Below are 25841 nucleotides of genomic sequence, written 5' to 3'. Positions count from 1 at the left end.
ACCATCCTGGCTAACACGGTGAAACCCCGTCTCTACTAAAAATACAAAAAAAATTAGCCAGGCAAGGTGGCGGGCGCCTGTAGTCCCAGTTACTCGGAGGCTGAGGCAGGAGAATGGCGTGAACCCGGGAGGCGGAGCTTGTAGTGAGCCGAGATCGCGCCACTGCACTCCAGCCTGGGCCACAGAGCGAGACTCCGTCTCAAAAAAAAAACAAAAAACCCAACGTCATGCTAGAAAGAGTTGTGTTTTAATTTTTAAGGAATTACATCATAAATGTTCTTTAAGTTTGTCAGTAAACAATAACCAGTGGTACTTGCTGGTAAGGGGACAGAAAAAAAGCTGGAACCTGCTAGGGGCCCAGTATTTTCTCAGCAGTTATACAAATTTGTTCAAAACATTGCGACAGGATCTCGTTGTGTTGCCCAGGCTGGAGGGCAGTAGCACGTTCACAGCTCACTGTAACCATGAACTCCTGGGCTCGAGAGAGCCTCCTGGGTCAGCCTCCCAAGTAGCTGGGACTACACGTGCACATCATCACACCTGGCTAATTTTTTTATTTCTGTAGAAATAGGGTCTCGATATATTGACCAGACTGGTCTCAAACTCCTGGCCTCCAGTGATCCTCCCACCTTGGCCTCCCAAAGTGCCAGGATTATAGGCATGAGCCACAGCACATGGCCTAAAATTTAACTTTAAATTAAAATTACACAATTATAAGTCTTTAATATTCAATTTTAATTTAGTAAGGCTCTGCCCCATCACCAAGTCCCCCAGTGAAGGCTGGAAGCCTTCCACACTGTCTGCTTAATATTTATAGCAGGCCTCCAGAGACAGGTCTTCACATCTCCTCGCTTTCCCCACCCCCCCCCCCACTTCCCGGTATGGAAATGAAAGCACAGAGGAGGTAACATTCCCAAGGTCACACAGCTCATGAGTGGCAGAACTGGGACACAGATAGAAAGCAGAAGCTGTAAGGAAGAAAAGCTGCCCATGAATGGAATCATACACCACACAGGAAGAACAAAAGGAAAACACACTATTGTAAGAACAAGAATAGAAAAAATCGAAAACAACACGTGGAAGTTCACATAAAACAGGAAAAGCAAATTTAAAACTTTCTTCAATTTTATGAGGCAAAATTATGCACAGGAAGTCATGTTTCCTGTCTCCTTCCCTCCCCCTTATGTGGCTTCATGCATCTCCCTCACCCCAGCTCCCTCATCCTGCCATAAGACAGCAGCAAAGTAAACACAAACATGAATTTCTTTCCAGATCTAAATTTCAATCCAAGGCCCTCTACTAAGATAAATGTTTTCACAGAACATATAACATGATCATAAAAGTTCAAACTCATAATAATACAGGACTGTGTGATTAAATATGCAAATAGGTCAACCAACGGTACAAACCCCTAGCTGAAGTGCATTTTCCCAGAGTGAGACATGTAACTTTCATATGCCTTAGATCCATTATTATAAAACGTTAAGAACGATGGCCTTAGAGGTAAGTGATACTTTATCTTGAAAAAACAATCAATTAGTTAAGTACTAGTTTGAAAGGAATGTAAAGATGTAGGCTTATAACCTGCCTGATGCTTAATAGTCTTCTAAGTGGTTTCCCCTGGTTCTAGGGCCAGAAAATTCACCACGCATCTGCACAGGGTCTCTGTTGGCAAGCTCTGCCTCCCTAGAGGAGAATGAGGCAATTCTTCCACCAAATGACCTTTCAGGTATTTACAAAGAGCTATACGCTCTCTTCCTCCCAAAACCTATTCTACTCCTTGTCAAAGAACTCAGATTCTCCCAACTGTAGGATTAGCTTTTGAAAACTCCCACCATCCAAACAGCTTTCCTCTAAGTACATGCACCAGGGAACCTGAAGTCCCTCCTATACAAGGTGCACAGAGCTATGCCAATACTTCAGTTCTAACTGCATCATCTAGAGTCACAATAAAGCAAGTCTTCCATTCTCTTAGTTATACTTCTAACCACTCATTCTAAGAATGACCTCCTCATGGACATTTAAATCACCCTCTAGTTCCACATCATTAATTAAAACATCAAAGTACCATATAAGTTGTCCTAAACTCCACTGACTCAATCCAAGACATTTGTAACTGGCTTTAGCACCCATGGGTGGGATCATAAAAATATACTTCTCAAACGTCATCTTGCTGATCTCAATACATCATTCTATCCTTTTAAAACTTGTGGAGCCCATCCTTAACTTTTCATCGAAAATATCTGCAATCCATTCTTGTTCCCATACTATGGCTGAAAAGCTAAGAGTTCCTTCTACACTATCGTTCATTGATAATTCACTGATAAATCACTCATTGGTGTCATTCATTGACACCAATGTTAGCAGAACACAGCAGGGGACAAAACAGCAGCCCCTGGTGCCAAAAGGATGTGACCCCACAACGCTTCCACAATGCTCATCTAATCATTCCTCAGGCACCCCTCTGCCCACCAGTCGCTGCAGCCACTGTATGTGCCCCAATCTTGTCCACGAGAGCATAAGAAACTGTCAATCATGATGCTGAAACATTAGTAATTATAATGTTGCCTCTCATGAAAAATAAAGAAAATGAAAGTGAAGACAGACAAGAAAATGAGGCTGAAGTACCACGACCGGTCCTACACAGTAACCTACAATTTCATAAGGGCCACTGTTTATTTTTCATAGTACTCATAACTCTCCAACTATCAAGGCTTTAAAAAACCTAACATGGGCTCAGCATCAGGGCTGCTAGCATGAAGCCAGAGCATCACATGCTCTCCTTGCTCAAAAACAAAATTGTCTCTGCCCATCTTTCATAATCAGGCACATCTTCAGCTCTCCTGAGCTCACAATCTCTGATAATGGTTTGTGAATACACATACATTTCTTTTTTTTTTTTTTGGTGCAGGGGCAGGGGGACGGGTGTGGTGGGGGGAGGTGGAGACAGAATCTCACTCTATCACCCAGGCTGGAGTGCAGTGGTGCGATCTCAGCTCCCTGTAACCTCCGCCTCCCGGGCTCAAGCCTCAGCCTCCTGAGTAGCTGGGATTACAGGCACACGCCACCACGCCCAGCTAATGTTTGCATTTTAGTAGAGACGGGGTTTCACCATGGTGGCCAAGCTGACCTCCAGTGATTCATCCACCTTGGCCTCCCAAAGTGCTGGGATTACAGGCATGAGCCACTGGGCCTGGCCAAATGCACATACATTTCTAAATCATGAAATCGTGAAGTGAAATGATAGCATCTACACACTCATGTAGAATTTCTTCATCCATTTTAGGCTTTGATTTCCAGTGACCCATGTTTTTTTTTTGTCCAATACAGCATGAAAGGCATTCTTGAATGAAGGGAAACTCACTGGATCCACCACGGTACCATCCAAGAATATCAGCCTGAGTGACCCAGCCAAACGACAGGCTAAGGTGACACTTCTCGGCTTGATGTTCAAGGTCCAATGAGCACAGGGCCTATATATGTTTCCAGATTTAATCTCCTTGACTCTTCTACTTAAAGTACATTTGCCCTGTAAAATCTTCCTCCTGCCCAACAGCTCCATGCTCTAAGCATCGAAGTCCAGCTCAAAGGCCACCTCCTTCATGAAACCTTTCCTAAATTCTCTCCTCTCCTCCCTTCCCCACTAAAAAGGTAGAGGTGGAACTAAATATTTTCTCTCTGTGTCCTGAATCCATAGATCTTTCCTTTTGGAACGGTCATACCATGCTTTTTCATCACAGCCATGTCCATCTAAAATAGTTAAGTGTGTCTTTTTATTACAGTTATATGTGACTCATTATTGTCATTACATGTGTCTTATTCCCTTTATGAAATTATAAGCTCACTAGGCTGAAGGTTAATAGCACAGGCACTTCTGTTTCCTATGTAATTTCTGGGACAGCACTTTGCACATGGTAGGCACTCCAGATGAGGTAATCTCATCCTAACTTCAGCTCAGAAAGGTGAGATGTTCACTACAATGTGATTCCCCTTTTTTTTTTTTTCCAATCTTTCAAGATGAAAATTGTAAAGCCACCCTTCCCAACTGAGCAACGTCCTCCGAAGAGGGCTATATCCGAATATCCAAGTAAGAGTAGACAGAAAAGTATATTCTGATCATCAGTTTGATTTATGTTTGTCATAATACTTTACTTTGAGAATAAACTAAAGAAAATTTGGGGGATTTTTGAGTTATTAAAAGGGCGCATGGGTTTTGAAAGATTGAGAAGTATTGTTGTACAGCTCTCCTTGGCTGCCAGGACTGCTGTGTAATGCTTTATCAGTTGTGAATTTTCATATATACATTCAATCACCATGCCTCTGAATGTAAATGCAATTTCATCTGACTTCATAAAACTTTGCCAAAGGAGCTCCAACTACAGATCCTGCCATGCAATCAACTATCCTGTAGAACTTTAGGATACAGAAAAATAAACAGAATATGAACCCAAAATTCAAGAGTAAATGTAACAATGCAAACAAATTCAAAATCCTAGCTTTCAAATTTTAGTTGGCATCTCCACTGGGTATGTATTTGGTGCCCACAGTGTTTTGCCACAGTTAATAAAATAATTGTGTATGTAGTTACATGTTTATGTACAAGTCAATGTATTCATCTGAAAGTCTCCCGGTAATAATACCTCCATGTTTTCTGCAGTTGTAATTACTTAGGAATATTCAGTTTCTTGGTCTTATTTCATAATGTTGGTTATGTTTATTCTCAACAGGCACAATTATAATCTAACACTTGATGCTCTGCAGACTAAATGAACCCTACAAGTACAGTGTCCTTATGATATGGTTAAAAATTGAATTATTCTTTGGGAGATGTTAAAATATATATTCAGGGACTCTGCAGCTATCTATGGTGTCACATAACACAAAGTGTAATAGCTCTCTGGAGCCTGCTTTGCTGTCCTTATCTTATGTACATAATATGGGCAGCATATCACATTTTATTCTAATATATAAATAGGACGGTGTTCAAAATATCTTTTTTCATTGAGGTAGCAGAGGCTATTTTATTTTTATTTTACCATGAGTAGAAAGAGTAAAAAGAATATATACATAAATGAAATGCTGCGATTTCCCCTCTACAGAGGACCAGGAGAGGGGGTAATGGTTTTTCCTAGTTTAGACCAAGGTGATATTTAAGCAAAATATTATGTTCATTGATATTTAAAATCTCCCCCAATCAAAATGCTGCATGTTTCTCCAAAACAAGTTTCACTCACATTTGCCAACAAAAAGCATTTCAAGCATACCCTTAAAAAAAAAAAAAAAAAAAAAAAAAAAAAAGTCCTTTCCAGGGGAGAATTTCACCCAGAAAATAAAGGACATTCATTCCTTGCCGATTGTGCTTAATGTTTATTTTGTTTTGTTTTTGTCTTGGATGACTTTTTTTCCAAAGTGGAACGACTCACATTGCCAATTATAAAAGAAATGAATCAGCCAGGCATGGTGGCTCATACCTATAATCTCAGCACTTTGGGAGGCTGAGGCGGGTGAATCACGAGGTCAGGAGTTCGAGACCAGCCTGACAAACATGGTGAAACCCCGTCTCTACTAAAAATACAAAAATTAGCTGGGTGTGGTGACACTCACCTGTAATCCCAGCTACTCAGGAGGCTGAGGAAGGAGAATTGCTTGAACCCAGGAGGTGGAGGTTGCAGTGAGCTGAGATTGCGCCATTGCACTCCAGCCTGGGTGACAGAGCGAGACTCCATCTAAAAAAAAATTAAAAAACAAAAAATAAAAAAATTAAAGAAGAAATGAATCTTTAGATATATTTTTAAAAAGGTAAAAATGTAGTATTTTCGATTTTTTGTTTTTACACACATGGAATGAGTTCTATAACCCCAATTTTTCACTGTGCATGTCATATTCTTCCACCCATATAAATACATATAGTAAAAACTTTATCATCGAATATTCCCAAGTAATAATCAATTACACTATAATCTATTCACCAGTTCCCCTTATTGTCAAGAGTTTAGATTGTCTTCAATTTTTATCTTGTTAAATAACTTTTCACAGAAAGTCAGTGAATGCACAACTTTATGGCACCCTTTACTTCCTTCAGATAAATTCCTAAAGGCAGAATCCCTGTGTTAAAGGGTATGCACATTTGCATCTTCATCCAGAACTCTTAAGCTCCAACAAGGGTTTCTGTTTCATCCTGGCACAGAATGAGTACCCTGGAATTATTTGTTGAATAAATATCTACTACCCTCAAGAGAAAAACATGCCACTCTTCATTCTAACCTTCCATTTCCCCCACTTCCTGCTCCATCCCTTTCCTTGAAAAACTCTTCCTAATTAGAATGACCATCATTCAAACTGGAACATCTTTTTCTTGCTCAGGATGTTATTTTGCTTTTTACTAAAGTATAATTGACATGCAGTTACCACCATTTTTACTGTACAGTCTTGTGAGTTTTGGAATACAGTCTTGCAACTCCCACTGAGAAGTAACAATGTGCTAGCAGCCCTCACTCTCGGTGCCTCCTCGGCCTCCGGCCTCAGTTTCCACTCTGGCGGTGCTTGAGGAGCCCTTCAGCCCGCCACCGCACCGTGGGAGTCCCTCTCTGAGCTGGCTGAGGCCAGAGCCTCCTCCCTCTGCTTGCGGGGAGGTGTGGAGGGAGAGGCGCAGGTGGGAACCTGGGAACCGGGGCTGCGCTCGCAGGCGGTGTGAGTTCCAGAGGGCACGGGTGCACCGCCGGCCCAGGGCAGTGACGGGCTTAGCACCTAGGTCAGCAGCTGCGGAGGTTGCGGTGGGCCCCCCAACAGTGCCGGCCCACTGGCTCCGCACTCAAATTCTCACTGGGCCTTAGCTGCCTCCCTGGGGGGCAGAGCTCAGGACCTGCAGCCCGCCATGTCTGAGCTCCTCCCCTGCAGTGGGCTCCCACGCAGCCTGAGCCTCCTCACATCCTCAACGGGAGCTGCCCCCAGCTCCATGGCGCCTGGTCCTCTCCACAGTCCAAGGGCTGAGGAGTGCAGGCCCCGCAGCGCGCAACTGGCAGGCAGCTCCACCTGCAACCCTGGTGCAGGATCCACTGGGTAAAGCCAACTGTGCTCCTGAACTGGATGGGGACTTGGAGAACTTTTATATCTAGCCGAGGATGGTATGTGCACCAACCAGCACTCTGTGTCTAGCTCAGGGTTTGTGAATCCACCAATTGGTACTCTGTATCTAGCTAACCTAGTGGAGGGACTAGCACTCTGTGACTCTGTGTCTAGCTCAAGGATTGTAAACGCACCAATCAGCACTCCGTCAAAACGGAACAATCAGCTCTCTGTAAAATGGACCAATCAGCAGGATGTGGGTGGGGCCAGATAAGGCAATAAAAGCAGGCTGCCAGAGCCAGCCAGTAGCAAACCCCTCGGGTCCCCTTCCACACCTGTGGAAGCTTTGTTCTTTCACGCTTTGCAATAAATCTTGCTGCTGCTCACTCTTTGGGTCCACGCTGTTGTTATGAGCTGTAACACTCACCGTGAAGGTCTGCAGCTTCACTCCTGAAGCCAGCAAGACCACGAACCCACCAGAAGGAAGAAGCTACAGGCACATCTGAACGTCTGAAGGAACAAACTCCAGACACACCATCTTTAAGAACTGTAACACCGCAAGCGTCCACGGCTTCATTCTTGAAGTCAGTGAGACCAAGAACCCACCAATTCCGGACACACCACCACCTCAATTACAGTTCTATCATCTCCAAACATTCCTCCAACCTATGGCAACCAATGATCTGATTTCTGTTCCTCCACTGTTGCTTTTCCAGAATGTTGCTTAAACGTAACCATACAGCAAGTGGGTGGCCACAGGGTCCAGCTTCTTTCCCCCAGCACAGTGCACCTGGGAGTCACCCTGGGCACTGTGTCCATCAGTGGTTTATTCCTTTCTATGGAGGAAGAGGAATCCATGCAGAATGCATCTCCCATGGAAGCCAGACGTCTCCTACCATGCTCCCGGACTTCGCTCTTGCTTCTCTAAAGAGCTGTTCTCCCTGTACATGGTAGCCAGGCGAATATCTTGGCAGATTAATCAGATCAGGTCATTTTTGGCTACAAAATCCCCACTGGCAGCCTTGCCCTGGCCTGCATGGCCCTGTGAAACTTCCCTCACTCTTGGCTCTAGCCAGGACACAGCTGTGCATGCTCCATGTCTGACTCTCCCACTTCTAACATGTCAGGTCTCAGCCTAAAGGGTCCCTCCTCAGAAGGGCTTTCCTGGATGGTCCTCCTCTACCCTCAGTCACAGCCCTTTGTCATTTCTTTCCCAGCCTTTAACAGCTATTTTATGTGTTTACTGGTTCACTGTCTTCCTCTCCCAATAGAATGAAAGCTCCATGAAAGTAAAGATGGGTAAGCCCTGCTCACCACAGATCCCAGTGACTAGGCTAGTACTCCATACATTGTAGGCACTCAATAAATTACCTGTTGAATTAATTAGTATGGTGTCATCATAAAGTGTTTCCTAATTTATTTAGCTTTCGGGGTCATGTCTTGCTAAGAGTATATTAATCACTGAATGTTAGAAGTGAGAAGAAACAGGTATTAATTAGTTCAGCCCTCTTGTTTTATAAATGAGGAAACCGCAGTCTTGAGTAACTGTGTGAATTACTCAAAGTCACACAGGTAGGCGCTGTCACAGCAGGGTGGGGCCTGGCTCCTCAGCCTCGGTCTGCTGCTTATTCCCCTTGACAGACTGCAGCCTCCATAGAACAAGGCCTCCTGGGTTAGGGAGGTGAGAAAAGCAAGGCAACGGTTCTAAGATGGACCTGATTTACTGAGCATCTACTGGCTTACAACACACAGTGCAAGGAGCAATAGGAAATGAAAGATAAAAGGGTCTTAATCCTTGAAGAAATTGCTCTCTCCTGAGGGAAAAGGATAGAACATACATATAGCTAATCACTAATAAAAGCAAGACAGGGTGTAATAAAATATGTTGTTAAACAGAAATACAAAGTACCATGTAATGGCAAGAAAAAGACAGAAATCTCAATTGAAGGGGTGGGGAAATGAGATCTGAGTCTCTCCGCAATGTAGGTATGTGTGTGTCTGTGGGCGTATATGCATGTGTGTGTGTGGCTAGTTTAACAAAGTATCAGGCTGACCTCCCTCCACTGGCACACAAGGAAGGGCTGTATCATTCAAGGTCTGAGTACAGGATTTGTAGGTGATGCCAGAGGCATATGTCCCCTCTAACCCCAGCTACCCGTTTCCTTTTTAGTTCCTTGTTATTGCCCCAGTGGTGAAGTTCTAAAGAAAAGAAGCCACTGGGAAACTCAAATCTGTCAAACACTGTTCGCTCTAAAGAATGATTTCATAAGGAAAGAGGGTAAAATAATACCTAAAATAAAGCATGGGACTGATCTATGGATTTCAATTATCTGCAACCCTATCTGCTTACCAGAAAAACTGAGCGTTCTCTGTTCTGGTGAAGGAAGGAAATTTTTTAAAATTTAGTTTAAAACACTGGCAGCTTCAAATGGCAACAAGAACACTGGCTTTGACCATCAAGAGTTGGTGATAAATTCTCTGCCATTACTTCATGAGACAGGTTTGAAAAGCCAACACATTGAAGATTAATATGCCATCTAAAAAATAACAGATAAGATCCAAACTGCTCCAATCCCAATGTTATGTGCTTGTGTTCATTAACAGAAGACTGAAAAAAGGAGACACGGATTCCAAACGGAGAGAAAAGGAAACACCCTCAATTACAGAAATGACGATGTACTTTTCCTATAGGCATTTCAACTGGCACCCCAAGAGCTGAATCAGACAAGGTTTTTGTTGTCTTGTCACAGGAGTAGGCAACGGTGCTTTTTAAAATGGAATTCAAGTGTATGTTTGCAGGGCACGCACTTTCCCCTTCTGCAGTGGTTACTTGGCCTAGAAATGCACACCTGGTTGCTTCACAGCCTCTGCTACCTGCTGCCTGGCACCTGAATGCAACTGAGGCTGGACATGCACTTTTTTTTTTTTTTTTTTTTTTGAGACAGAGTCTCGCTCTGTCACCCAGGCTAGAGTGCAGTGGCGCGATCTCGCCTCACTGCAACCTCCGCCTCCTGGTTTATGCCGTTCTCCTGCCTCAGCCTCTCGAGTAGCTGGGACTACAGGTGCCCACCACCACGCCCAGCTAATTTTTTGTATTTTTAGTGGAGACGGGGGTTTCACTGTGTTAGCCAGGATGGTCTCCATCTCCTGACCTTGTGATCCACCCTCCTCGGCCTCCCAAAGTGCTGGGACTATAGGCGTGAGCCACCGCGCCTGGCCTGGACCCACTCTTTTAGCATATCTCTTTCTAAGTAGTCACCTGCCTGAGTATTAATATAGCACTGTAATATTTCACTAATTTATTCCCTTCCTAATTCCTAACCACAAACACCTTATATGAATATTCCCAACAAACCCTCTCCACTTCTTCCTTCCTACCACAAATCTTATGGCCTTATTCTCCTCTGCAATGTGGACAGGCTGGACTGAGTAGCTGCCAGAGAATCCCAAAATCCACCTGAGCAGGTGGGAAGAAAAGCTAATTCCAGGGAGGGCAGCTGATTTCCGGGAGTGGGGGTGAGTCGGGTTGGTGAAAACTGAAAGGGCAGCATGGACAGTTACTCAAGCTCTTCTGCTAGGCCACTCGCCACCGAGCTTCTAGCCCACTAAACATGGGTTTACTTGAGAGCAGGAGGTACACTTGAGCTGCACGCCCTTGACTCTTACATACACCTTAGACTCACGGAATGGATGGAGGTGGCACATGACCCGCCCTTATCTACAGGACTGCAGGCTATAAACCTCAGGGATGGTTTGCTATCTGAAAGGAAGGAATAAATCATTCTAACATCATCAGGAGTGAAGTGAGGTTCACTTACAGCTCAAAAGCCTGCACCAGGTCGCTTTACACAGGGCTCCTTCAAATTCCTTTTTATCCTGAAGGTGAATTTCTTTTATCTTTCATCAGAAGCTCATATCCTTTCTTCTGTCAAATGAACTAGATCTCTAGAAGGATGAAGCTGAATATGTGACACCATGATGCAGCCCAAGCAAAAAAAAAAAAGTTGTAACAACCAGAAAGCAATTAAATAAACTGCACAGGTGAGCACAAAACCCTCCAACTAAATGGAAAGGTATACGCTTTCATGTCCCAGGGCTCGTCATAAGACTCTATATTTTCATTAAGTTAGACTTTGTAATGAACAAAGCATTTTGGATCAGCAGGCTTGGAGTATCTTTAAGGAAGAGATAAGGAAATGAAAATAAATTAAAAAGGAAAAACCGTATTATTCAGCTAGGAACCAACTCAGCCCAGAAACATGAAGGAAAAATAAATGATAATATGCTGGGGAGAATGACTGGTTTTTCTGCTCAACTGAGATAAATGAATAAGATTGCTTTGGGTAACTTGCAGTAATCCTCCAACATTTCACCAAAGATCGAAGAAAAATAGTGAAAGATATTTATATTCCCAACAAAATTTAAGAGGGCTTTTTAAAAGAGCAGCATGTTGATGTGTGTTTGAATAGCACCCAATCTATAATGCAAGGGGGGAAAACTGTCTTGCTGGCATTTTCAGGATGGGGTTGAGGCTTCATACATCTTCATTATGAGAATAGACAATTTCTCAATGCAACAAAAATCAAACATTCTCAAAAGCACAAACCTGAGTAAGTATGAATTTTCATGGGCATGTTTTAAATATTTAAAAATCAGTTTAGAAATTCACTGTTAAATACCCATAAACGCATCCATTTTAATCAAAGACTCTCAAAGAAATTCCATAGGTCTCAGGCTTCTTATCTTTTAAATAAAATAGTTAAAAAGCTAATTAGTCAATTCGGTTTAGTGATTGTCACATCCTCTTACATGTACGACATGTATGCATAAGTGTTAGGCATGGGAAGAGGAATGATGCTAATGCGTCCTCTCTGGCAGGTGGTCCTGACAGCTTCCTGGGAGGCTCCTGACCCCAGGGGCACTTCTCCCAGGGGCAGCTCTCCAGAACTGCAGCAACAGCCCAGACAGTCCTCCACCATCTGACTGCTAGGACTAGCACAGCTATACACTGACTCCCCTTCTCCTGACCAGAGAAATCTGTTTCAAGTCTACTGTTAGGCGGTCTTTCTAACTAAAGTGTGAGGACAGCTCTGATGGGGGAGGAGAAACCAGGAATTCTGATCAACAGTTTTCAGCTCTCAATGGGAGCACTCTCTGATGTCAAAAGGGATTGTGACAGAGCAAGTAAATAGGAAGCAAACCTCCCCACAGCAGTGGGACAGAGCTTCCCAAGCAGACGGACAGGCTGAGAGTGCGATCCGCATGTGGTGGCCTTCTCAACCCCAAAGGAAAGAAGGAAGGGGGTCCTAGCCTAGAAAATGCCAAAGCCCTGTAGGCCAAGGACGTGTGAGGAAAGTGGCGAGGAAAGGGGGACCCTTGAGATGGCAAGTCCTCTGATTAATATGGAAAGAATAAAGTAATGCTGGACAAATGATCCCTAGACTCCATTCCCCACCAAAAGCCAGATTTTGGTTCCAAGGAGGCTGGAGGAAAAGAAGAAAGAAAAAGAAGAGGAAAACCCAAGAAGCATTCTGTGTGTGACTGTAAGTGTGCAAGTGTGAGTGTGTGTCTGTAAGCATTTTACAGCTTTTTTTCTTTTTTTTTTTTTTTTTTGAGATAGAATCTTGCTCTGTCGCCCAGGCTGGAGTACAGTGGTGCGATCTCAGATCACTGCAGCCTCCACCTCCTGGGTTCCAGCGATTCTCCTGCCTCAGCCTCTCGAGTAGTCGGGACTACAGGCACATGCCACCATGCCCAGCTAATTTTTGAATATTTTAGTAGAGATGGGGTTTCACCATATTGGCCAGGCTGGTCTCAAACTCCTGACTTTGTGATCTGTCCATCTCGGCCTCCCAAAGTGCTGGGGTTACAAACATGAGCCACCGCGCCTGGCCTTTATAGCTTATCTGCCACACTCTCAACAGCTACTAGAGCAAATGCATACAACACATGATATGTGACCCTAGATTTCAATCAGCTTTTAATGCCTGATTCTTAAATATGAATAGCAAAAAATGACCAAATATGTAAAAAAGACTTGAAATGATAAAAGGCATTAAAAAATACAGAAAACATAAGAAAACCTTTTTAAAAGATTTTCATTCACAACAATATATTCATTCTTTTCGGTTTATAGTTCTGTAAGGTTTGACATATACACATAGAAACCATAAACACAGTTAAGATACAGAACAGTTGATAACCCCAAAAACTTCTCTCATGTTATCGCTTTGTAATCAGCTATTCTCCCCGAGTCACTAGCAAATATAACCTATTCTCCATCCCTATAGTTTTGTCTTTTCCAGAATGTCTTATCAATATAACCAAACAACATGTAGCCTTTCAACTCTGGCTTCTTTCATTTTTAATATGGATAAACGTAGATTATATTATTATACTATATTATTAATATTGATATATCATTAATAAAAGTAGTTGGGTATTATTTATTATAGTTAATAGTAGTAGTATACAATACATATTGCATTCAAGGTTCATCCATATTGTCACATGTATCAATAGTTTGTTCCTCTTTATTGCTGAGTAGTATTCCATTATATGGCTGTACCACAGATTGTGTATTCCCCACTTGAAAGACAGGAAAAAATATTTTAAAATTCTAATTAATTTTTTCAGAGGGATAAGAGTCTCCATAAAACAAGTATAGGGTGCTACAGAAAGAGACAGTCAGAGAATAAAGAGGTGCTTAGAGAAACAAAAAACATGACAATTAGAATGTAAAAATCAAAGAAGGCATTAAAGTCAAGGAAATGTCTCAGAAATTAGAAACCCCCTCCCAAAAAAAAAAGAAACTAAGAGAGAAAAGATAAAATAACTAGAGAATCAACCTAGGAGCTCTAAATTCTAACAGATATGCAGAAGGAAAAAAAAAGAAGAAGAATGGAGAAAACAAAAGGAGCAAATTACCAGGGAAACAAAACAAGAAAATTCTCAACACTGAAAAACATAAGTCTCCCAATTAAAATGGCCCACCAAAAGTCTAGGAAAAAAAAAATTGCAATATGCAAAGCATAGCATCAAGTAATTTCAGTGTCCTAGGAATAAATGGAAAGCCCTAAATCCTCAAAAGACTGAAAATAAATCACAGATAAAAGGAATCACAACGGCAACAGATTTCTGAACAGCAAAAGCAAGTATTTGGTAACACCACTAGAAAAAATGATTTCCACCTAGAACTCTATTTGCTAAACTATCAAATCAACGGTGAATACAGAATAAATACATTTGCAAACATGCAAAAATTCAAATATATGTATATTCCCGAAACCTCTAAAGAATATGCTTCTGTGAAATGACTATGTAAATGAAGAAGACAGGGAAGCCAGGACAGACAAACCGAAAGGAAATGGGTGGTGGCCAGGCCCAGAGATGAACCAGTTCAGACTGGAACAGAAAGGCAGAAGGCAGTGGAAAGCAGATCCAGCGAGAAAAACTGATAGTCCTGACATGCTTGGATGTTTGCGTTTAGTAAGTGATCCACAGGGTTTGTAGGGAGGATGTTTCTTCCTTGTCTGTCTCTCTAAGATAAAGAAACCTTCCAGAGGCAAGCCCTGCAGGTTTTTCCCCCCAGGGCAGGAGATGGGGCTCTATCTGTTACTGAATCAAGTGGCAAAGGGGTGAACATCACAACTAAATCAGCATTCAGCCAGCAATGAGGAAGATGAAATGGCTATTGGGCAGCAATTAGCAATACCAGCCTCATATGGCATTTACTAACTGCAGTGGCGGGGAGGTTTCATGACAAAAGAAACCAATCATCATAGTACACTAATAAGAATATCAACAAATTACAAATAATCATCACATATGGTTGACCCTTGAACAATGTGGGAGTTACGGGCACCAACCCCTGTGCCGTTGAAAATCCACAAATAACTTTTGATTCCCCCAAAACGTAACTATTAATAGCCTGCTGCTGACCAGAAGCCTTATGGATAACATAAACGGTTGATTACCATATATTTTATATGTGTGTTATATATTGTGTTATTACAATAAAGTAAAGCTAGAGGAAAAGAAAATGTTATTAAGAAAACCCCAAGGGAAAAAAAATATGTTTACTATTCTTAAATGGAAGTGGATCATCACAAAGGTCTTCATCTTCGTCATCTTCACGTTGAGTAGGCTGAGGAGGAGGAGGAGGAGAAAGAAGAGGGGTTGGTCTTGCTATCTCAAATGTTTAAGTAGACCCACACAGTTAAATAGTTACTGCTAATTTCCCAAATTTTGGAAGTCTGAAGAAAGGGACATGTTTAGTAAGAATAAGCAGTAAGACAGCTGAATTCTCCACTGTTGTAATGATAAATACCCAAAATTGATGAAAAGAAAAGATAGAAACACAGCATCTTCTTAGAATGGTGGACCTGGGTATCAGAAGAATCAGTGAAGTCATTTGAAATCTGTTGTCTCTGGGGAGTAGGAGTTGAAATGGGAGGGGTGGGCAGACCGAGGACTGCAATTTCTTGTAATAAGCCTTTTATCACTATAATAGAAATTTAAAAATTTAAAACCACTGTTTTCTTATGATATAATTAAACTATAGCAAACTGTGAAGGTTTAGATGATTTTAATGAAAGATTAAAGCTACAAACTCATTTAAAAAATTTACCTTGTGATTTTCTAAGTTTAAATTGAAATTTTAAATTTAAGGAATCTAAGAGGATCACTGTACTGGATGCCTCGGAACACAACAGATTGGATGTTCTTGCTGAAATAACAGGACATCTGAACTTGAAGCTGAATCAGTGGGAGGAAAGACACATATTTCTTGTGTATTCAGAGACCAGCAGACTCCAGATTCACCAAGGGTTGAGCAGGCAGATGAGACTGCATCCCCTCCTGTCCCTGAGTTCAACGGATGAAAGATTCCCAAGAAAAGCTGAGTTACTCTAGTGAAAAGGAAGTCACAGCATCAGAAGAGAGTCACAGATTTCGACAGACAAACACACAACAGATTTAAAGATTGTCCAGTTGCCTGTGGAATGTCAACTCAAGATGTTTCTGAATTATCCAGCATGTTCTGTCAGGTAGCGTGCTCCCTAGAAGACACAGCCCTCCTGTCACAAAGAGATTTAAATAAAAATTTTGCATCGATGTTCATCAGGGATATTGGTCTAAAATTCTCTTTTTTTGTTGTGTCTCTGCCAGGCTTTGGTATCAGGATGATGTTGGCCTCATAAAATAAGTTAGGGAGGATTCCCTCTTTTTCTGTTGATTGAAATAGTTTCAGAAGGAATGGTACCAGCTCCTCCTTGTACCTCTAGTAGAATTCGGCTGTGAATCCGTCTGGTCCTGGACTTTTTTTGGTTGGTAGGCTATTAATTATTGCCTCAATTTCAGAGCCTGCTATTGGTCTATTCAAGGATTCAACTCCTTCCTGGTTTAGTCAAGGATCTAGAACTAGAAATACCGTTTGACCCAGCCATCCCATTACTCGGTATATACCCAAAGGATTATAAATTTTATGCTGCTATAAAGACACATGCACATGTATGTTTATTGCAGCACTATTCACAATAGCAAAGACTTGGAACCAACCCAAATGTCCATGACAGACTGGATTAAGAAAATGTGGCACATATACACCATGGAATACTATGCGGTCATAAAAAAGGATGAGTTCGTGTCCTTTGTAGGGACATGGATGAAGCTGGAAACCATCATTCTCAGCAAACTATGGCAAGAACAGAAAACCAAACACTGCATGTTCTCATTCATAGGTGGGAATTGAACAATGAGAACACTTGGACACAGGAAGGGGAACATCACACACCGGGGCCTATTGTGGCGAGAGGGGAGGGGGGAAGGATAGCATTAGGAGATATACTTAATGTAAATGACGACTTAATGGGTGCAGCACACCAGCATGGCACACGTATACATATGTAACAAACCTGCACGTTGTGCACATGTACCCTAGAACTTAAAGTATAATTAAAAAAAAAAAAAAAAAAAAAAGTGCCTATTGTCAGGCCTCTCAGAATGCCTTCACAATGACCACCATCCATACAAAGCAGAGGCAAGGAAGGTGCTGGAATGTGCCACCTTCTGCTTTGGATCACTGTTCTGTCATCTTGTGGCTACGTGGTAACTCACTAATCTCATCTGTGTCCTTATCAGCATTCTAATGGACCTAAAAATAGAGGCTTGTAGCTTTGTTGGGAGGACCAAAGATATATATATATAAAAATATAACACATTTATTCCATGGGGGGTTTATTAAATAAATGGAGTATATATTATGTCACTGCATTAAAAAAATATATGTTCAGATTCATTGCTATGTACCTGGTTCATTGGGCCACAGAAAGGAGTAATGCCCAGAGATGTAAGAACGAGTTTTGCTGCTGTTTGCTTTTATGTGTTCCTAACAGCATCTGGTGCAGAGTGCTCTGTGCCTGCAACTAAACTTTTGCAACTGGGAAGATCCTCCACTGGTACCTCACCATTCACCTGCCCACTCTCAACCCCAGCTTACAGCTGCCCCACGTCCACCTACCCTCTGGTTTTGCCCTACTCCCCTCTCCAGGAACTTGCACAGCCCCTCCATACTAAATAAGAGAAATATTTAGTCTCTGTTCTAGAAACCAAATCCCTACATAGTCAGGGACTGGTGAAAGTGTCTGAGTCAGAACTGCATCTTTAAAAGAGCTAGCTACAATCAGATAAGAAAAGAATTGTTACAATGGGCCATCTACCAGAACATGGAAATAGTTTCATCTTCAAAACTCAAACGGCAATACTATTGCTTTTCAACATTACCTCCATGGAGCATATTCCTACAGAGCAGATTCTGTGTTCAACAGAGCCTCACAAGACACAGAAGTACTTTGGTGCAGACTACGTCCTAGGTTAACAATACTAGCTCAGTTTTTGTGACGAAGAAGCATGTTTGCAAGATATCAGTATCATTACTAGAGCAAAACAACAGACGAAAATGTGCCTGGTTCACATGTGCTAAAGTCAGTACGGAGTTCCCTACTTCCTTGTGTCCAAGATCACGGCTGCACTTTCTCTGCCTGTGCCTCGCTTACAGCACTTACCCCTTTCCATCCTTACTGCCCACGGTTATTCCTGTATATGTTTCCTCCTGACTCCTCTCCACCCTACTTTGTTCCCAGGACTTGGCTGCTCTAGAGGGCAGGGTCCTTGTCATTTAGCATCTGCAGATCCCTTTCTGTACCAGAACTTTCATACAACAGACACTCAACAGAACTTTCCCAAGTTCACAGATAAATTCATCATTTCCGATTTGGAGATGGGCAAGCACTGGGATCAAAGCCCTTTTTGTTCTTGCCCCTCTCCAGTTGCTGGGCCAGCACCACTTCCCCAAAGGACTTCCAAGCCCCTCTCTGGCGCACAGAAACCTGTGTGGGGCCCTCGACCATAATGCTGGTGGCTGAGCACTCATCACTGTCCACAGGAGCTCTGCTGCCAAAACTAGGTCCATTCACTCACCCTGTGTACATTAAGCATTGATGTGGTGGCAGAAGTGGCTGGGGTTGTAGGAACAAAGAAATGCCAAGACAAGAATCCTACTGCAGCAAAGGGTCTGTGAGCCCACGCTGATCTCCATGGCCTCACTGGCTGCACCATGGCAGGTACAAGGTGTTGGGAAGTCCCTCTAGAGGGCAGCCTAAGGTCCTCCTTCGCTCTGCAGCACCTGCTCATCAAGAACTGGACACCTGCACTCCTCTGAATTCCTATACATTTTATTTATTCCCTTCCCATGATCCTGATCACTTTCTACCTTATACAACTATTCGCTACAGGCTTGTCTTTTCTTCAGTACTAGGCTTCCAGCTCCTTCAGACGAGGATCCCAGCCCAGTTCACCTCCATATCCTTCATAATACCCAGCAAAGGGCCTCACCCACAGCAGGTCTCAGTTTGCATTTGCTGAAAGAAACATGCTTGTTTAGTAGGCATCAGAAATTAAAACCCATCACATTCTAGAAAACTATTATTGATTTAAATTTTTCTGGCAAGTTAAACTAACATGCTAAAATATTGTATTGGGCAATTTCTGACGATACAGATAGTCTAGAAACGACAAAGTGTTGCTTTTCATTACACAAAAGATCTATGTTTTCTTCTCACTTTTGCCTGCTTTGTTGTGAAGGTAAGAAATCCCATACTTCAAGGATCTATGTTACAAACATTCATTTAAAGACCAGAATTGTAAAAAGGTTTGTCTATTATACAAATAAGCATTTCATGAATACAGCTACTCATTGGGAGTATTTTGAATATATAATACTATACACAGGACGCTGCAGGACAAGATTTTCAAACTCAAATCAATTTAATGAGTCACGGCTGGCATTTTCTTTTTAATATCAGTGTATTACATTTTCATGGATGAGAATTATTTTCTGAAATCTTTTTCAGTTAATGCATGTACATGCATGTACGTGTGCACACATACATCTGAGTTGCAGACAGAAAATGTCAAAGCCACATTGTAGAATTATTTGTCATTATTTTGGGCTGGCAGGAACCAAACCAACTTCCTACTTTTGGGTAATTCTGTGTGGTCAGTCCTGGTGGAGGCAGGAAACTATACTCCATAAAAGTAGCAAAACGTGGGAGCTCCTCACCCTTTCTTTCCCCCGGGAAGGTGAGCCAGTGTTGGCTAAATGGGTGCCCTTACTTGGGCCTCTGAATCTGAAACACATGACACGAAGACCATGATGATGGTGAGCCTACATGAGAGACAGCACCTGTGGGCAGCAGCTGCAACCAAGAGTGGCAGCAGAGCCACGCATGGAGGCTGTGCCGGGGCCACAGGAGCACCCTGCCTAGTTTGTTCCCACTGCCCATGCCCAGCGCTCCCTTGCTCTTGCCCATCACCCACGTATCATCCATGGCCTTCCTTTTCTGCACAAAGTAACCAGAGAAGACTGCTGCTCACAACCGAAAATATCATGCTAAGGAGTCTGGCCCCTATTCTGTAGGAAACGGGAAAACACTGCATATTTTTAAACAAGAAGAATGACATCTGGTGAGACAGTACTAGGTATGTTGAATTAGAGACCAGAAACAGTTGGGGCAGAATAAATAGCTGGCCCAGACCAGGACTTGAATTAGGACACGAAGTGTTCAAGGGGAATCCCACTAATATGCCTGAACTACATTTCAAAGGGGCAGACGTGTATAGGAGACGGAATTCAAGTCTGTAAGCTGAAAAGATCCAGTGAGGCTAGCACAGAGCACGGCTAAGCGCATGAACTCCCTGGACTTGAATCCAGACTTACCAGCTGGATGCACTTGAGCTGGTTACTTGATCTATCTGTGCCTCAGTTCTGCCATTTGTAAAATGGGAACAATGATAGTACTTTACTCACAGAGTTGCTTCACGAAAACTAAATCAGTTAATTTATGCAAAAGGCTTAGAAGTGTCAGGCACACAGTAAGCAGCATATAACTGTTTCTTAAATTAAAACATAAAAAAAAAAGTCCCATCCATTCCAATCTCTATAGCAAAGCTGTTGCTTCTGGTCTAACTTGGGGAGTGAACTCCCAGTGTGTTGCTCTTCTTGACCTATTTTAACTGTACTTTTAGTTGTTTATAGTTCTGTAGGGAAAGGCTTTCACAATAGGGCTGGTGCACAACTGGAGTCTAATATTTGAGTATCTTACACTGGTATTCATGAATGTGTTCACTGCTAAAGTTCAAAGGTGCTCTATTACCTAGCATCGCTGGGGAACTAAGCGCACCAGATAAACTGATTTTCTAGCAACTGAAGCATATTTAAGAGCCAGTGCACTTTAAAGTTTGAATTATGTTGAGAGAGAGCTTGTAAAATGTACTGTAGAATTCTCTAGTTTCTGAAAGAGTGCATCAAAAGTAATCTAACATTTTCATGATGACTTAAGGTGATCATTTTGAACACTGGTCACTGAACTCAGGCTGTAATAGCACGACGATCTAACGGAGGGGTTAACCACTATGATTTAAGGATCTGTTAGCTCCTAAACTATTTGCTGAAATAGGACTGTATGAAAGCCCTTGCATCTCACTTTTTACTTTAATTTTCTCTGCATCTGCCCCTGCTATTAACTATTACATCCTGCAACTATCACTATTTCAGCTTCAAAACAGAATTTTTCCTATTTTCTTATCATCTGAAACCACTTTGTAATAGATAATCAAATTCTGTAGAAAGCACGTAGTATATAGTATATATGGGTATATAGTGTATCAATTGTGGTGTAAGCAGGAAACACCAGCCAAGAGTAGAAAACATACACTGTACATTTTGGGAAATCCACTTAGCCTACCATCTAAAAACTGCTACCAGATGTTTACTATTAAGACAGCTGAGGCTGCCAAAAGAACACGGTCATTTTGCTGAGTGATGAGTGACAGCTGAAGTGAAGGAAGGTAGGCTCTCCCTAAGCCCCAGACATATGTGTAATACAGCCCACTCCGTATCTTCATTCATTTCCTATAACTGCTGTAACAAATCACCACAACTTACTGGATCAAGACAACACAAATTTATTATCTTGCAGTTCTGGAAGTCAGAAGTTCAAGATGGGTCTTAAAAAACAAAAGTCACGGCATTGGCAGGGCCACATTCTTTCTGGACACTCCAGGAAGAATCCATTTCCATGCCTCTTCCAGCTAGAAGTTGGAGAACTGTATGTCACAAAACATGAGATACAGAGGCTGCCTGCATGCTTAGCTGTGGCCCCTTCCTTCAGCTTCAAAGCACGTCATTCCAGCTTCTGTTTTGATCATCACATCTCCTCCTCTGACTGTGACATTCCTGCCTCCCTCTTACAAGGATCCTTATGATTTCATTGGACCTACTCAGATAATCCAGGATAATCTCTCCAACTCAATATCCTTACCTTAATCACATGTGCAAAGTCCCTCTTGCCACATGAGAGAACCTACTCACAGGTTTCAGGGACTGGGATATGGACATTTTGTGGGGGACTACTGTTCTGCCTGCCACATTTGCATAGATGTTGAACAGATTTCAAGCTTAACTTGCACAAAGCTAAGCTGCTGATATTTCTGCTCACTCCCACCACCTCTGTCCAAACCTGCTCTACCAATATCTGCCTGCATTTCAGTTGATGGCAAGCTCATCCTTCCATTCGCTCAGGGCAAAGAGCCTGGAGTCACCCTTGACTCCTCCTTTTCTCTCACATTCCACATGCAACCTGTCATCATGTTCTATCAGGAATCTTTTTAAAAACAGATCCGGCATCTGACTACTTCTCCCAACCTCCATAGCCACCACCATCAAAGCTACCATCTTTCCTCAGTGAGATCCCTGGAACGATATCCCAGATTCCATCCTGTGGTTTATTATGAACCCTATAGCTAGAAGGACCTTTTTAAAAATGGAAATTAGATCATATCACTCCTCTCTTCAAGCCCCTCCAGTGGCTCTTCATCTCACTAAGAATAAAAGCCAAAGTTCTTACGAGAAGGATCCCAGCAAAAAAGGCAATAAAGAGCAGTTTTCCAGGAACTGAATGCTGCTCAGTGTGGCCTGAATAATGACTGTGAGAGGCAATGACAGATAAGCATGTGCATATGGGCAAGGGCTGGCACCCTCCCTACATTAAATAGCCTGATCCTATCCTAACGACTAGAAAGCTGCTGACAAGTGTTCAGCAGAACTGGGGAACAACCATCTCTGTACTTTGGGAACAGAGCTCTCTGGCTGCAGCCTGAGGACAGGTTAGAGTGGGCCAAGCAGAAGGAGACTGGGAGGCTATTGTAGGTATGCAGTAGTAAAGAGAAGACAATGGCAGCAGAGGGAAAGGAGAGTGAAAATATTTGTGGCTATTTAGGAGGGAGAAGTGGCAAAACTTGGTGACGGCTCAGATGTGAGGTCAGGGATGACATCCAGGTCCTGACTTAAGTGAATGGACCTGATATGTTTAAAGTGCTAAAAGAAAAACACTGTCGGCCAGGCACAGCGGCTCATGCTTGTAATCCTAACACTTTGGGAGGCCGAGGCGGGTGGATCACCTGAGATCAGGAGTTCAAGACCAGCCCGGCCAACATGGCAAAGCCCTGCTCTACCAAAAATATAAAAAAATTACCCGGGTGTGGTGGCATGCACCTATAATCCCAGCTACTTGGGAGGCCGAGGCAGGAGAATCGCTTGAACCCAAGGGGCAGAGGTTGCAGTGAGCTAAGATCGCACCACTGCACTCCAGCCTGGGCAACAAGAATGAAACTCCATCTCAATAAAAAAAAGAAAAAGAAAAACACTGTCAACCAAGAATCCTATGGCCAGCAAAACTGTCCTTCAAAAGTGAAAAGAAAATTAAGACATTCCCAGATAAGAGAAGTCAAAGCTATTCAGAGTAACCAAGGCATGAAATCGACCTAAGTATCCATCAACAGATAAATGGATACAGAAAATGTGGTAGATATGCACAACAGAATACTATTCAGCTATTAAAAAGAATGAAATACTGTCATTTGTAACAACACACATGAACCTGGAGGACATTATGTTAAGTGAAGTAAGCCACACACATAAAGACAAATACCACATCATGTCACTCATATATGGAATCTAAAAAAGTTGGTCTCTTAGCAATAGAGAGTAAAATAGTGGTTACCAGAGGCTTGGGGGGATGGGGCAGAAGAGGATGAGGAGAAGCTAGTCAATGGGTACAAAGTTACAGTTAGGAGGAATAAGTTCTGGTGTCCTGTTGTACAGTAGGATGACTATAGTTAACAATAATATAATGTATATCACAAAATAGCTAGAAGAGAGAATTTTGAATCTTCTCACTACAAAGAAATGATAAATGTTTATGACTGATTTGCTAATTGTCCTGATTTGATCATTATACAATTATGCATATACTGAAATATCACATGGTACCCTAAATATGTATATTTGTCAATTAAAAGTAAAACTTTCAAGAATTAAATAAATAAATGTAAGCCCTGTGGAAACCACAAAAAAATCAACTATAGAATATACATAAATGAAAATGAGAAGGAACGAAACTAAAATATTTCACTACAAAGAAAATCAACCAAGCAGAAAAGAAGATAGTAACACATGGTACAAAAATAGACACATAAACCAATGGAATAGAATACAGAATCCAGAAATAAAGCCACACATGTACAGCCATCTGATCTTCAACAAAGTCAATGCGATAAGCAATAGGGAAAGGAGTCTTTATTCAATAAATGGTGCTGGGATAGCTGGCTAGCTATATGCAAAAGAATGAAACTGGACCCCTACCTTTCTCCAGATAAAAAACATTAACTCAAGATGGATTAAAGACTTAAACATAAGACCTCAAACTATAAGAATCATAAAGAAAATCTAGGAAACACCCTTCCCTCAAGAGGGACCCAATTAAACGAAAGAGCTTCTGCACAGTAAAAGAAACTATCAATAGACAGACAATGCACAGGACAATAACAAAATAATGGGCATGGGCAAAGATGTAAAGAAACTGAAACACCTGTGCATTGTTGGTAGGATTATAAAATGGTACAGCTGCTAGGGAAAACGGTATTGAAACACCTGTGCATTGTTGGTAGGATTACAAAATGGTACAGCTGCTAGGGAAAACGGTATGGCAATTCCTCAAAAAATAAAATAAAATTAGAATCACCATATGATCCAGCAATCCTACTTCTAGGTATACGCAGAAAGAACTGAAATCAGAGTATCAAAGAGATATTGGTATACTTGTGTTTACAGCAGCATGAGTCACAATAGCTAAAATGTGAAATCAACCAAAATGTCCCCCTATGGATAAATGGATAAGCAAATGTGATATATACATGCAACAAAATATTATTCAGCCTTTAAGAAGAAGAAAATTCTGACACATCCTGCAACATGGAACTTTGAGGACATGACACTAAAAATTAACAAAAAAAGCAAATACTGGTGGTGACAACAAATACCGTATGATTCCACTTACATAAGGTACCTAGAGTCATCAAATTCACTGAAAGTAAAATGGTCATTGCCAGGGGCTGTGGGGAGAGAAGAAAAGTTGTTTAACAGGGACAGTTTCGGTCTTGCAAGATAAAAGAGTTCTGAAGTGGATGTGCTGATGGTTGCTTAACAATGTGAATGGAGTTAATGCCACTAAACTGTACGCTTAAAAATGGGGAAGACAGAAAATTTTATATTATATGTATTTTACCACAATAAAAAGAAAATTTTAAATATGAGCAACTAAGACTGGATTGTCCAAAGGCCCAGGGGAGCATGCAAGGGATGGTCAAACTGAGTCTTAGAAATGGTCAGGCAAAACCCGAGCTGTTGGAAGTGGCCGTGAACCACTGAAAATACAATTATTAAGGAAACAGTCATTAGTGCCTTCCTGGAAGTATGCAAGTGTGGGATATGTTCACAGTATGCAATACTGTGAAATCTCCCTACTTCTAGTCCATGTGCAGCCATCAAAAACATCTCTCCTCATCCCCCACCAGCTGGAAAAGGCTGCTCAGACTAGGCCAGTCCCAGTTCCCTCCTTCACCTCCTCCTCCCTCCGGCAGTCCTCATATCTGCTGTCTTTTGGCTCTGAAACCAAACAGTAACATCAACTTGCCACCATGGAAAAAATATTTGTTGAAATAGCAATGTCTTTCTTTCTTCTATTTTCCCTTTCTCCATCAACCTTCCCCAAGCAGGCTCTGTGATTCCCAGTCCCTAGGGAGCTTTGTGACTGCAGAGGAGGAACTGCTGGTAAGACACTTCCCTTCCTGGTTTTGGTTTCCAAATGCTTAAGCCCATG

The 25841-nt window shown here is 42.0% G+C and overlaps 1 protein-coding gene across 7 annotated transcripts in view; it reads right to left on the bottom strand.

Moving 5' to 3' along the window:
* Nucleotides 1-25841, bottom strand: part of MTUS2 (microtubule associated scaffold protein 2) — a 636712-nt gene that overhangs the window by 437870 nt on the left and 173001 nt on the right. The window contains exon 1 of one of the 7 annotated variants that reach the window (XM_073013114.1): nucleotides 5605-5774. The exons of the other annotated variants lie outside the window; for them this stretch is intronic. The gene's annotated coding sequence lies outside the window, so the exon portion shown is untranslated. Of the gene's footprint in view, nucleotides 1-5604; nucleotides 5775-25841 lie in introns of those variants that run through there. 7 annotated transcript variants of the gene reach the window in all.

The sequence above is a fragment of the Chlorocebus sabaeus genome, chromosome 3, assembly GCF_047675955.1.
Source record: "Chlorocebus sabaeus isolate Y175 chromosome 3, mChlSab1.0.hap1, whole genome shotgun sequence".
Taxonomy (NCBI): Eukaryota; Metazoa; Chordata; class Mammalia; order Primates; family Cercopithecidae; genus Chlorocebus; species Chlorocebus sabaeus.
The sequence above is the reverse complement of the archived record's forward strand: the minus strand, read 5'-3'. Positions and strand labels throughout refer to the sequence as shown.